Consider the following 14,999-nt stretch of genomic DNA (forward strand, 5'->3'; position numbering starts at 1 on the left):
CTTTAGCTGGAAGATCTCACTCAATGGCCTGCTGTGTGTCCCCCCTCAAGCCCCGTCCCCCCCCCAACCAGGCACCAGCATTCTGTCGGTTTTATAGGCATAATTCTTTTCTTTTATGGAGAATCCATTTTAATCTATTTTATTTTTAATGCCACCCCACTGAATGCATAAATCCATTTAAATGTCAGATTAAACAACAGTTGCGCAAACCCTGCAGGATGTTCAGACAGCAACATTATTTTAAAAGAGGAGGCTTGGCGAGATGCGAAGAGGTTGTGCCTCCTATATGGATGGGATCAAAAGGAGATTTTCTTTCCTGATCGTTGAGCAGAGCATGTTGAGTCAGGTGTATTTGGACAGTGTTTGTTGAAGGAGCACTTGGCACTTCATGAGATACCTTATCAGAAAGATAAACACTCTGCAGGAGAAGAGATCACATACAGCCAAGAAAAAAAGAGAAAAGAGAAAGCTGGAAAAAGCAACTTGCGTGCAGTGGGTGGACACTTGTACAGCGAGACCACCCCTTTCCCAACATGACATCAAGCCCTTTCCTTCTTCTTCTTCACTAATAAATGTCCAGTCTTGTTAAGAAGATAAGAAGAGTCCTGTTGGACCAGGCCAATCTAGTCTAGTCTAGCATCCCATTCTCACAGTGGCTAACCTCTATTGTATATTGTTTATATAGGACAGTGGCAAAGTGTGAGTTGCCAGTGCCCAGGGTAAGGCAAGTATTGTGCCCCCTAACCTGTGGAGAGAAGCAATCCTGCATCACAGACAGGAAAAAGTCTGGGGAGCCCCCCATGCAAGAGTTGGTCCCTACTCTGCTCTTCAGGGTTTGGGGGCATCTAGGACCAACCACTGACATCACAGTTTATGGTGAGCACAGAGTAATCCTTCAGAAAGGAAAAGTGCTCTGATTATGCTTTCCTTTCGTCAGCATGCGCTCTGCACAAGATCTGTGGCTTCTTCCTATTTGCACATGCGAAGAGAGCCCCACACTTGGAGAAAAAGGTAGTAGCAGATTTGGTTTTGGAGAGTGGTGCATGGCAGCGGAGTTCCCTCCTTGGAGGACTCAACTTTCTCCATTTCTCCATTTGGAAAACTGTCCATTTATTCCCACTCTCTGCTTCCTGCTACTTAACCAATTCCTGATCCTAACCAACTTATTCTGTGACTGTTAAGCTTACTCAGGAGTCTTTGGAGAGGTACCCTGTGGAAAGCGTTTTGAAAGCCCAAGTACACTATGTCAACCAGATCACCTCAATTTATATATTTGTTGCCACTCTCCAATAACTCCAATAGGTTTGTGAGATACATTTGCAGAAGCCATGCTGGTTCTTCTTTAGCAAGGCTTGTTTTTCTATATGCTTAGTTATTTTATCTTTTTAACATTACTTTCCACCAGATTTCCTGGGACAGACCTTAAGATAACCAGCCTGTAATTTCCAGGATCCCTCCTGGATCCCTCTTTTTTTAAAAAAATGGTGATACATTGGCCACTTTCCAGTCCTTGGGTGCAGTATAATGGCTGATACAGCAGTTTCACATTTGAATGCTATAAAAAATGGACTTGTTGATTTGCCAGTTTTTAATTTGTCTAAACCACAGAGTCTAGGGCTTGCCAATCAGAAGGTTGGCGGTTCGAATCTCCACGACGGGGTGATCTCCCATTGCTCGGTCCCTGCTCCTGCCAACCTAGCAGTTTGAAAGCACATCAAGTGCAAGTAGATAAATAGGTACCACTCCGGTGGGTAGGTAAACGGCGTTTCCGTGCACTGCTCTGGTTCACCAGAAGCGGCTTTGTCATAACCCACATGACCTGGAAGCTGTTTGCAGACAAACGCTGGCTCCCTCGGCCAGTAAAGCAAGATGAGTGCTGCAACCCCAGAGTCATCCGCGACTGGACCTAATGGTCGGGGGTGCCTTTACCTTTACCTTTAAGGCCTAGAACTTTGTCTTTTGCCACCACTCTTGCCTCAGTTCCTTTGTTTCTCCCTTTGCTTCCTCCCAAAGCAAGTTCTGCTCTTGTTCTGCTTGAACCTCCTTTGCTAAGGCCAACCATTTCCCCATTACTAAGTTCAGCTCATTTGTCTCCTTCCCCACTCAGGAAGTTTAGTCCCCTTTTTCTTCAGTTAAGGGTGAAGTAGAAATAGAGGTGATGCTACTTCAAGTGAGTGGAAAGGAGAGAAAAAAGACAAAAGCTATTTCTGTTGACGACTTCTCAGAAAGATGGGCTGAAGCCACTTCTCGTGAGGCCAGAGGAGAAAGACAAGTGTGACTACCTCAAGATAAAAGGGATATTATTTTAATGGTGAGTTCATTGAAAATTTCATATTTTACATAAAAAAAGCATTTGATGCAATAGGTGAGCACAAAAAGCATTCAGTTCAGCCGAACTGGACGTCAGATTGAATGCCAACAAGACTGAAACCGGAATGAATCAGTTGCTCAGCCCATCCCTAAAATACAGGGGAAGCTTCTTCTTGCGAAGGTGAAGCAGAAACACAGGCTGAAGCCAGTTGAGAACAAAAGGGTACCAGGGAAAGAGAGGAGTGGAGGCAGCCTGTCTGAAGTGCTGCTTTGTGACAGAGTCTGCACACAGACACAGGCAGCCCCCACCTGAACCGGAAACTGCAGAAGGTTGGGGCTGGAGATCAAAGCCAATCTCACATTTGCATTGGATCCCTGCAAAAAAGGGAAAGTGGTGACACCACAGCTCTAATTAAAAGGTTCCTCATGCATTCTGTTCTCTCTGCCCAAAGCCAGGTGTCTCCAGGGGAAAGCAGTACCTGGAAGCTTTGGGTAAATTTCAGACAAACATCTGAACCTGCCTCCGTTTGAAATGAACCTTTGAACTACCAGAGTTTGCCCGCCAGCAGCTGACGAACCTGCCTTTCCCTAGAAATCCGAGCTACGGGGACCAGCCGATGTCAGCGCAGGAAGAGAATAAAAATGTAAATTTGATTCTTCCGAAATTGCCTTCATGTTCCTCTAAGTGTTTTTCCTGGATAAGGCAATGTATTTAACTAATTGATCCTGAACATGGCTGTGCGCTTCGAAAGCGCTCCCCACCAGCCACAGATGATGCATTATACAAAAGCATCAACGGACTCTTTGGTCTCTCATTGAGAGACTTCATGCATTTTGTTATTTACATGCATATAAATTAACCACTTTGATCTGAGGTTGTTAATAAAACAACTAAGCCTTGAAGTCTCCCGGAAGGAAAGCGAGGCGGGCTTGCGCTAAGATGCTTTTAATTAATAAATCTGCAAGTGTTGAGGAAAATGTACACACTGAGCATTGGGGGTAGGTGGGGGGGACAGCAGAGGCAATCCTGGCCCATTACCATTTAAAAGGCATTGTAATTGCATGCCCTTTGGAATATGGGAGCTCTAAGCTGGTTGGATAACCCAGGCATTTAAGCACAAAGGAGCAGAAAAAAAGGGAATTCTAGGTGAGCCAAATCCCATCAGTGAATTAAAGGATGACTGTCTGGCTTTGGAAAACAGAGCCTGAGAGGGGCTAATGAATTGTCATACTGAGATTGCAAGCACAATGTCTGCACAAAGCAGAGCTACCAGGATCTGGTCCAATCCCTCCCCTGCAATCAGAGCCACCTCAATACATTTTGCTGCCTGAGGCAAAGAACAATATGGTTCCCTGCTTCCATGTCCAGAAGGTGACTAGACTGAGAGCTGACTCAAACTTCAATGCTGGCAACAGGATAGCAGCAATTCCCAGCACACCTGGGGGCTGCTGGGTAGTTTGAGGGGTGTGCAGGGAAGGCCACCAACACACCTGCTTCTGCCCTCGACAGAGGGGAACAGTCAAGGAGGTAGTTTTGCTGCCACCCATCAGCAACTGCCACCTGAGGCAGTTGCCTCCCTCTGCCCAATGGTTGTGCCAGCCTTGCCCCCAATTAAAACCACGAACCTGAAAAAAGGATGGAAAGAACCCAGGTTGCCAGATTAAGATTCAAGCGACACAACCGATGCATCAAAGAAGGCAGAATCAGATCACCAGAAAGGAAGCTGGAGAATTCTGGTGACCTGCATCTGGGCAAGGTCCAAGAAAGAAGAGAACTTCAGGGCTTGGATGGTTGCACAGCTCAGGCTGTGTTGCTAGTTTAGGCTGCAGATACACCATACTCCTAAAGCACATTCCCATCCATCAGAGAAACCTGGGAGCTGTAATTTGCTAAGGGTGATATGAATTGTAACTCTCTGAGGCATAAGCTTCCCGTTTTTGGGGGGGCGGGGCGGAAAGAAATATGCTTTAAATATATGGGGTGTGTGTGTGTGTAGCCTATATAAGGGAGGCATTGTCAGATGAAGGTGTAGTTTGACATGCAATCTGCTGGAATTTGCTGACTATTAAAGGTACAGGAGCCCTATCCTCTTTTTCTTCTGCCACCCAAGGGAAGGCCTGCCCCCCCTCCATTTCTATCATTTCTTGCTTATGTTTGAGAGTTTGATTTAAGCATGAAACTTTAATGGCTAGTATAGCAAAGGCTGTTTCCATGCTAACCCTCTCAGCCCTGGAATTTCTCATTTTTGTTCGTTCATTCTTCAAACTCCAGCTGCTGCTGTCAAAAGAATTGATGCACCCCAGTGTTTTCTGTGTTTTTAAATACCCTGATACGTGTTAAAGATTTTTGAGATTTCTATGAACTCCTGTGCCTTTAATTAAACACTTCCTGTTTGCTTGTTTTGATACATCTGTGCTCCACCTTGGATAACCCCTTATAAAGTGGCTTGCAAATTTTTAAAAACAAGGACACATCACAAAATCAACAACACACCATAAGCTCACAATAATGTAAAATACCATAAAACAGCATGGATATCATACCAGTCGATCCAAATGATAAAAGTGTTTACTAACAAAAGCATTTTCAAAGCATATTTGAATATATATAGAGAGGAGGCTTGCTAAATTACTCTAGATGTGAGGTTTGCAGGTGCAGTCCAGTTTATTGCTTCCTGATGATTTGAGGAATAAGCAATGGGTGACCTATGTCAGTTTCTGCTGCTGTGGGAGGGGAAGGCTTTAATAATCGATTTCCAGTTCTTATTTTTTTTTATTTTTCACCATAAAAAATGAAGAGGAAAAATAGGCATGTAACCTGTAATTAAAGCTTCACTCAGCTGAAGCAGATGCTGACATCAGGGCAATTAAGAGAGGCTTTTTAAAATCAGTAACCATTCACCAATGCTCATCAGAAAATAAGACTACGGAGAGGAAAGCTTTGAGTTATGCTACTGGAATCTTTGGTGAATGGGACTGATGTGTGAACAAAAAATATAATAGATTAATAATAATATTTGTTTTTATATTGTTTTAATTCTATTAGTGTTTAATTACTTTTTAACAATTAATATAATATAATATAATATAATATAATATAATAATTATTTTTTGAATTTGTCAGTCACTTTCTCTTGCCCAGGGCAACCCAAAGCAACTTACAACCAAATAAACAGATAATAAACCTCACATTAAAACCAAGGGGAAAGAAAAATAGATTAAAAACATCCTGCCCAAAAAGTTTTTAGCTTTATGTATTTTGTCTCTTTTGTTTTTAATTTGTGTAAGCCACCTTGAGTCCCAGCCTAGGGAAAAGGTGGGATATAAATAAATATAGCAACAACCAACCACCAGCATTATGGGGGTATATTATTCCACAGGAAAGGTATGGAATAATAGCATCATTGTAGAGTACAACTGAATAAATCGGGAATTGTCATCAGCCCAGAACCTGTAGCACCTTCTTTGGTGTCCCCAGGATGAACCACAGCCCCCAGATTCAAAGCCTTCATTTGTTTTAATTTAAGAAAGAGTAGGTTTTTAGCAGCCTGGGGTGTAAGCAATCAACAGCCCCAATGCTAGTTTCTATTCCTGAGAAGCAGAGGTGAGAGGCATTAATTACTAGTTTCCTCTTCTGAATTTTCTTTTCTTTTAATATTTAATGGACATATTTAGATATGAAACTGAAAATACCTTTGCTAGATGGAGCTTGTTGTGGATATACATTATTGAAGTTTCTAGGCTCTGAGAGTAGGGATGGCCACATAATGCTTTGCAATATTAAGCAATGTTTGGAACTTCCATTATAATGTCACAATTCCAAGTAATTGTGGGGAAGCAATGCCTCAGCCGTGTTAAAGAGCTCTAGTTTTGTAGGAAACCCAGTTGAGCAAAGGGGCAACGGTCCATGCAAAAAAGAAGCGCCACAGCTCAAGATAAAGTTTGGGGTGTGTGTGTTGCAATTCAGTGCCATTCTCACTGCAAGCCGCCCCCGAAGAGGGTTATCTGCATGCTGCACAAATGAAGGCTGCTCTTACCACAGGCAGATTGCTGCCTTCCCAACCTGCAACGCAACCCTCTGTGGACACAGAAGATGGAGAGCAATTTCATTGTAAAATATTCATAGACAGCTGCTCTATCGCGTTTCATCTCAGTGTCGGTATAAACCGGAGCTGGTCTATAATTAAATCATTTATGTTTCAGATGCTTAACAGGGTGTTTTAAATGTTTGGGTCTTGTAAATGATGTTTATTTATGGGGAGCTAATTAAGCACTCAGCCAGTGGGTCTCTGAGCCAGTCCAAAGGGCCAGTCATGGACTCTTCCTGCTGGCTGCTGCTCCTTCCTTTCAGTGAGGAGCAAGGAAAACGGTCTCTGCACTTTGACAAAGTCAAAACAGGGGGAAATGATCCAGGATGAACACAATCGTGAAACTGGGGATGAAGGGACAGATCTGGCGAGCATCACTAAGACCTTGATGCAGCACCAGCCCAGAGGGTCAGGGAGGAGGTGTCACCATTGCCCATAGGCAGGGCTATCTTAAGCATATCCAGCGCTGTGGTGCAAAGATCCCTCCGGCGCCCCCCCCCCATTTCCCAGAGTTGTCGACTTTTTTTAGTTTAGGGAGGGAACACCAGCAGTGGCGGAGGAAGCCTGTTGGGACAGGACAGCACCGCTGGAGGAGGTGGGCAGCGGCTGGAGGGTGGCTCCTCCAGAAGGGAAGAGGCAGAGACTGGACTCGGTGCCTCCCAGCTCAGCTGGCTGCTTCATGCTGCAGTGGCCACGGCAGGCGGAGGCTCCGGGCAGGTGCTGCTTCAGTGTGGCATGGCAGAGGTGGGCAAGGGCAGCGAGCTGATGTGCCTCAACCCGTTGGGTGAGTGAGCACACCAAGTGAGCAGGCAAGCACAGAACTAGGGTGTGTACACCACTCCCGTTGAGTGTCGGCTCAGTTTTTTCCCTTTTAGCCTTCTGGCACAGAATTCGGTGCCTACAGGCTAAAAGGGAAAAAACGGAGCCGACGCTCTGCGGGAGTGATGCACTCACCCTCACTCACTCAGCACGCTCGTTCAGTGTTCCCCGGACTCTTGCCTGGCGCCCTCCAGAACTTGGTGCCCTGGCGCCTCATGCCACTAGCGTCTATGGGTAAGACACCCCTGCCCATAGGAGTCCCCTCTCCTCCATGGAGATGCCTATCAACTTTGGGGCAGGCACAGAGAGCCAAAGAGACAGACTGCAGATACTGCTAGTGTACTTACCCCTCTGCTGCCCAGTGGCTTCCCTGCAGGGCTGGCCCACCTGTGAGGCAAACTGAGGCAACCACCTTGGGCAGAAGGATCCATCAGTGCAGCAAATCCAGTCTGCAATAAATGCATCACCTGCTGCTGCCGCCGCTGCCACAGTGGCAGCAACAACTGTAGCATACTCTTGGAGGCTGGATCTGTTGGCTCCTCAGAAACTCCCCACAATGCCACCTTTACTGCGGTTCCTTGGAGAACAGGAGGTGCTGCTGGCCTCCTCCCACACTTGTTCCCAATGTAGATCTTTCCACAAGGGCCGACATTGATGCTGAAATCCAGCATCGCCTGAGCTCTGCAAGTGTGGCTTTCTTCCAATTGAAGTGCAGAGTGTTTGAGGACTGGGACATTCGCAGGGAAACCAAAATGCTTGTTTACAAAGCTATTGTACTACCAACCTTACTGTATGCTTGTGAAACATGGACTACTTATAAACACCATCTCCAACTCCTTGAAAGATTCCATCAATAGTCTCTGAAAAATTTTACACATCACTTGGGAAGACAGGTGAACTAATACCAGTGTACTGGAAGAAGCAAAGATCACCAGTGTCGAAGCAATGATTCTTCAACATCAACTTTGTTGGATTGGTCATGTTGTGCAGATGCCTGATGATTGTCTTCCAAAGCAACTACTCTATTCTGAACTTAAAAATGGAAAGCATAATGCTGGTTTGTCAACAACAGAGGTTTAAAGACTATCTCAAGGCAAATTATATTATAAAACACCAACAATTGGGAAACACTTGCCCATGAGCGCTCTAGTTGGAGAACAGCCTTTACCAAAGATATCATCAGCTTTGAGGACACTTGAACTCAGGACGCAAGGGAGAAACGTGCTAAGAAGAAGGCACGCTTGGCAAATCCACACCATGATCAACTTCCACCTGGAAACCAATGTCCCCACTGTGGAAGGACATGTGGATCCAGAATTGGCCTCCACAGTCACTTACAGACTCATTGTTGAAACCATGTTTATGGAAGACAATCTTACTTGGCTACGAGTGATCACCAAAGAGAGAGAGAGAGAGAGAGATAGTAGATCTAAAAACAGTGACCAGAACAGACTGGAGGGGGTTAGCTGTGGTCCACAGACACTCCATCTCATGAAATCTCTGCATCTTGGAGTGGGTCTAGACTAGGGGATGGGGAACCTCTGGTCCACAGGTCAATCTTGGCATACCAGGGGGTCCAATTTGGCCTACAAGTCCATTATTCTCAAACCACACCCACCTGCAAAGTCCCCCCCCTTCTCAAAACCCTGCAATGCGTGAACATCCAATGAAGCTACATGTTGGAAAAGTCAGGGCAGATAAAATGAGGTCCTCCTTCATGCAGTGCATAGTTAAACTCTGGATCTCACTTCTATAGGAGAGAGTGATGACAACCAACCTAGGTGGCTTGAAGGAAGGATTGGGCAAATTCATGGAGGGGAGGGCTATCAATGGCTGCTAACCACAATGACTCTGCCTCCATGGTTGGAGGCAGTAATGCTTCTGAATACCAGAAGTCACAGAAGCCACAGGAGGGGGAGAGGAATCTTGTGCTCAGGTCCATTTTTGTGGGTGTCCCTTTGGGGCATCTGGTTGCCCTTTCTGAAAAGAAGATGCTGGACTCGATGTGCCATTAGCCTGATTCAGCAGGTTCTTCTTATCTTCTATTGTTCTGATAATCAGGTGATGGTGGGCTACAAACTGAATAAAAAAGTAAATTAAGTTCCACGTGCATTTCTGCTAGTGCAAAATAAACTGAATTGCATGGTCTCTGTTCTGAACCCCCCCCCCCACTCGAAAGACAGAGAGTTCTAAAGTGAACTTTCTTCCACTTCCTGAGAAATTGTAAGTTAGACTAGCCTTTACCAACCTGGTGCCGTCCAGCTGTTTTGGAGGACAATTCACATCAGCCTCAGCCACCTGATGGGAGTTGTAGTCCAAAACAGCTGAAGGGCACCTAGTTGGCTAAGACTGAGTTGGACTCATGAAGGTGCTCTACAATCACCTGCAAACTGCAGCTCCATGAGCCTCCCATCACTGGAAGAGCCAGGATCCAGATGGCATTGTCCTTTGCCAAATGTGGCACTTGAATCCATGACATTATCTGTGCCCCACGAAGCTTTAAGTCACATCAGTCTAGCGTACAGCTCGGCATTATTTGAACATTTTGCAAATAGGTGCATTTAAAAATCCAATGAATGGAAAAGAACATTTCATGGGCTGGTGCAAGCTGGTGGTCGATTCCCAGAGCTCAGCAACTTCTGATCTCCTCTAGAATGTAACTTTGTTCAGAGTGATTCTGAAAGGGAAGATGCAGCAGAAATGTGACAAATTACCGTACTTTTCTGTGTATAAGATAAGGGATAAGAAGAGAACTAGGAAAGGTGGTGTAACGTAGAGATTCTGACCTGATTGAGCCAGCATGGTGTAGTGGTTAAGAGTGGTGGACTGGTAATCCGGTGAACCAGGTTTGCTTCCCTGCTCCACCACATGCAGCTGCTGGGTGATCTTGGGCTAGTCACACTTCTCTGAAGTCTCTCAGCCTCACTCACCTCACAGAGTGTTTGTTGTGGGGGAGGAAGGGAAAGGAGAATGTTAGCCACTTTGAGACTCCTTAAGGGGAGTGAAAGGCAGGATATCAAGTCCAAACTCCAACTCCAACTCCTCCTCCTCCTTCCCCTCTTCCTCCTCCTCCTCCTCCTCCTCCTCCTCCTCTTCTTCTTCCTGTAACTTTCTCCTCTCTATAACTTCTATTCCTGAATCTGTGCATGTGTGCTAGCTGTCTCAAATAAACACACCTGACTTAAATATCGAATGAATGCAGCTTAAATTTTCTAGTTGGACTGAAGCCGCTTTGAGAAATGAAACACAACAGTGGCATTTCTGAAGAAACTATAGGACTGATGAATTGCATGGTTGATGTTGTATGTGGAGTGCACAGAATGTTAAGAAAATGCTCTTGTATAATACCCTAAGATCCTGAGAATCCTTGGTTCAAATCCCAGCGTTGCAAAGAACTTGCTTCCACAAGGCCCTCCTAACCTTCCCTGCAAGCTCATGGCCCGATAACTTCAGTTATGGGTACAAAATGTTACAATGAGAGAACGATTTACAGGAAGAGCCTCAGTAAACTGTAAGTGGCAGTATAATGACTTATTTGAGGTCCAAATGGTGGAGCAACAGCTATTTAGAAACTGTTGCCCTTAGAAGTGACCTTGAGGCGGCCCTTGAAAAAATCCTGAGTTATTCTTTTTAACACCCCATTTTCACTCTCCTTCTCTTGCCGTCTAGAAACTTTGCCATTGTTGCTCAAAAGGGTAAGTGTAATTCTCAGGTGGGTTTTTACTGTTTTTAGTCTTGACATTTTGATGTTGTTTTTCACTGCCTTGGGCATTATTGAGAGCAGAAAGGCAGGGTAAGCATGCCTTAATAAGCCAATGCATTAAAAATTACTACATCCAATATAATGATTTAATATTAATCTCAGGAAAAGCCTGGATTGGTTAGATGAACATATGTGGGGAGACCTGGCAATCCTGCCCATTCCCCCACGTCAAGGGATGGGCTGGATGGCCTTCGTTTCCCTTTTGCCTGCTTTCTAACTTTTTGAGCCTCGGGAGGAAAATTGAAACTAACGCAGGCAATTCTGGAATGCTCTTTGCTCCCCTCCCAGTGCCATCGCAAAAGCGGCTTTACAGCAAAGTTAACAATGTGGAAAATATAGGAAAGGCACATTCAACAATGAATGGCTTCCATTTGCTTAAAAGGGATTTAGCCCTTTATGGGGTCTAATGCTTCCTTACTGTCCTCTTTAAAAAGTTGCTGTAATCTGTTCCACACATTTCCCCTAAATCACAATTAGGTGCCATGGGTCAGTGGACGACATGGGCCACTTGGTGGTATCATGATTACCCTCTGGTTGGCCCAACCATGGCTTTTAGGGACATATTGCCTGGGGGTTATTTTCTCCTTTTTCAGAAAGATGGTGAAGAGGCAGCTCCAGGAGTCTTCTTTCTTTCCTTCCTTCCTTAATTAATATCCCACCTTTTTCTCCAAAGAGTTCAAGGTGGCATACATAGTTCTCCCCCATCTCATTTAATCCACACAACAGCCCTGTGAGGAAGGTTAGGCCGAGAGGCAGCAACTGGACCAAGATTGCCCAGTGAACATCCTGCCTGAGTGGTGAGGATTCGAACTCTGGTCACCTTGCTCCTAGCCTAACTGCTGCTCCATGCTGGCTCTATTCCCTGAGGGCAGCAGCAGCAGCAGCAGCAGTAGCAGCACTTCAGCCATATATCACCCTTCGCCCTCCAGATTTTTTGGATTACAACTCCCATGAGCCCCAAAGGCACCTTCCAACATTTGGCTGACTCAGCTCTTTTCTGGGCAGGAAGGAGTATTAAAGGCTTATTGTGGCAGTTGAGTCTTGCTTGAGCAATAAGCTCTGACTTGTTCCTCCATCCTTGGTTACTCTTTGGTTCTGACTCCTGGCTGGTCCCACCAGAGCTCTGGGTTGAACCCACACTGCTGTCCATGGTCCTGACAAAGCCTGGGCAGCCTGGACACCTCTTTGCTTAGGAGATGCTTACTTCCTATGGAAGGCAGCATAGGGGGGGAAGAGGCAAGTCACCAAAAGCCTCACATGAACATGAAGATTTCATTCTGTTCATTCCCTCAAATGGGGTAGACATCATGGAATTTATTGGCAAGGAAGAAGGAGACTGAGGCACACAGAGGGGAGGGACAAAAAGATAAAGGCACAATGTCAGGGAGTTAAAGAAGCCAAGGGGAAGCCAATAATTTGCTTTTGGGGAAGGCATAGGAAAGGAAAGGGGGAACTTCCACTGCAATTTGCTCTCAAGATTGCAGGTAGGAACTGATCTAGGCACAAATGGCTGCAGGGTTTCTAGGACTGGACCCTCTTGATGCCTCCCCACCCCCTTGAGACATGGTTGTGGACTTCATTGAAGAGAAGAAGATGGCCTCTGTCTAAAAAAAGAAAAGAAAAAAGGGGGCAGTAAAAATGTGTTTTAATTTGGTTTTTATATTATCGTTTATTTTAATGATTTCTGGATGCTTTAAATAGTCTGTTTTAACTTTCCCCCTCTTACAGTTTCATTGTTTTATTCACTTTGTAATTGCTTGTAAATATTGGCCCATCTCCAGATGTATCTCTCATAGGATTAACTGCTCCAAAGCTTTGCTCCTTAACATGAAACTGCTGATATTGATTCCTGATCTAGATGGTCATGATCTCCTGGGCCCACATCAAGGGGCTGGCGGGGAAGTGTGCTGTGGCCATCTATCTTCTGGTCATTGCTGAGCTCACCTGTAGGAGAATGGAGAACAAGCTCTCAATTGATATTAATGCGGCAGCGTAGAGGTTCAGAACACTCTATGGGGAATTTGGAAATGTGAGTTGTAATCCTGTTTTAGGGGATTTTCCTCTTTCTAGTTCCAACCCCCTCACAAATTGAATTATATTCAATAAAATGCAATGCATACTACTTGTATGATTTTCGGTTTTGCATTTTGAGGAGGATGCTGGGGAGCAGCGATTCAGAGTCTCTCTGAATGTAAGAACCCCTAAGAAACATAGTTCTGTTCATTAATCCTGCCTCAAAGAGGTTTGGGTGGGGAGCACGTTCCTATGAAGGACTAGAAGTGGGGGCATTAAAGCCAAATTTTCACCTCAGCATAATCACCAGGGGTTGGGAGGAGAAGGAGCTTTAAGGCTGTTGTTGCTGTTGTTATTTATTAAATTTGTATACTGGCCTTCATCCAAAGTTCCCTGGATGGTTCACAACAGAAAATTTAAAAAATGTCTGCTGGCTTCCTGCTTCCTTGTAGTTTAAAATTGTACCTCTCACTGTAGGGAGGTTAAATATGTTTGCGTTTTGCCGGAACTCAGTGCTCTTTAAGTCATTCCACAGTCGGGGCTGACTTCCTTATTTTAAACACCACTGTCCTCCGAATCTTTCCAAAATGATTAAGTTAGGTTACAGACCTGTTCCAACTCAGATTCAGGTTATTTATTAAATTTGTATACTGCCTTTCATCCAAAGTTCCCTGGATGGTTCACAACAGAAAAATACAAAATGTCTGCTGGCCTCCTTCTTCCCTGCTCTGTCATGAAGTTCACTGGGTGACCTTGGGCCAGTCACAGTCTCCCAGCCTAATCTATTTTGTTGTGAGGATAAAATGATTTAGAATATGTAGCTCTGCTGATCTTTCAAGCCACATAGGTATTTAAATTTACTAAGCAATAGTAATGACGAAGCCCATGCAATGCAAGCTGAGGGGAATCTGCTCACCTCTCCAAGTAAGTGCCGAGGCAAGAGGGAATCCCCCAGCATCCCTTGCACACCCTTGCTCTTGCCAAGGCATCTGCATAGGCAGGAATGGCTGGCCTTAGGCACTTAGAGTTGGGCTGCTTCAGCAACTGATTGATCCTAGGATCTGTGGTGCCAGCCATTTGTGTTGGTGTTAGGTGCTGGAGGACAACATTTTGCAAACGAAAATGCAAGACATAAAGGGCAAGTTTGAAATGCAACTTTTCTTTCCCTGGTGGCAGGCAGAGTGAAGCAAAATAATTAGAAGGGAGGGGGCAGGAACGGAAGGGCGCCAAGGAAACTTTACAGCACTAAAACCACATGGCAATATATGGAAATGTTGTCAATTACTGTAAAGCAAAGAAATCCAGGATTGAATTTTCCATAAAGTGTTTAATACAGTCTTTCTAGTGATCCTCAGAAAGAAGTCTCCGAAATGTCAGTGAACCAGAATTGATTTTGGATGTACCATATCCATTAAAGCAGGAACATTTTCTTTAAACTGCTTATTAATCTAACCTTGCCTTATAGGTTTTCCATGTGAATCCTTCCCTTCAGCCTTTACAAATCAGGGAAGTGTCACCCCTTGATTTACTGACAAAGCCGATGAGTGACATAATTTACCTCGCTTGAGATCAGTTCATCAAACTGAGGAGTGCTTTAGTGGCCATAAAAACCCAGGCATTAGATACAATTGCGCCTGTTTAAAATGCAAAAGGGGTAACCTACATTTTGAAAATGCGGTAAAAGAGAACAAGAAGCGATGCCAGGATGAAAATTTATGAGGCACGGAAAGCCTGCATATGAATTCAGCAATTGCTGTGTGGGGTGGAATTGGCTTGAAAACTCGGCTCCCGCTATCTAGTTTCCACAGGCTCTTTGTTGAAGAGGAGCATTGTTAATGGATACTTCCAAGCAAGAGGGGCTGAGATGTTAGCATTCAGGCTGGCGGTATTATCTGGCCTCATGCTGCATGGGTCTTTTTAAAACACACACATTTTCCCCTTAGCATCACACTGGGGTGTTGCAACAGGGCTGTCTTGTTAGCGATACTGTGTAATAGCGAGAAACA

General features: G+C 44.9%; 1 long non-coding RNA gene across 1 annotated transcript in view; it reads right to left on the bottom strand.

Moving 5' to 3' along the window:
• Positions 1 to 12,660: 12,660 nt before the first annotated feature.
• LOC128418942 (uncharacterized) overlaps positions 12,661 to 14,999 on the bottom strand; it is a 61,955-nt gene continuing 59,616 nt past the window's right edge. The window contains exon 3 of the long non-coding RNA XR_008331788.1: positions 12,661 to 12,924. This is a non-coding gene — a long non-coding RNA (uncharacterized LOC128418942). The remainder of the gene's footprint in view (positions 12,925 to 14,999) is intronic.

Source organism: Podarcis raffonei, chromosome 8 (genome assembly GCF_027172205.1).
Source record: "Podarcis raffonei isolate rPodRaf1 chromosome 8, rPodRaf1.pri, whole genome shotgun sequence".
In the NCBI taxonomy this organism is placed as follows: Eukaryota; Metazoa; Chordata; class Lepidosauria; order Squamata; family Lacertidae; genus Podarcis; species Podarcis raffonei.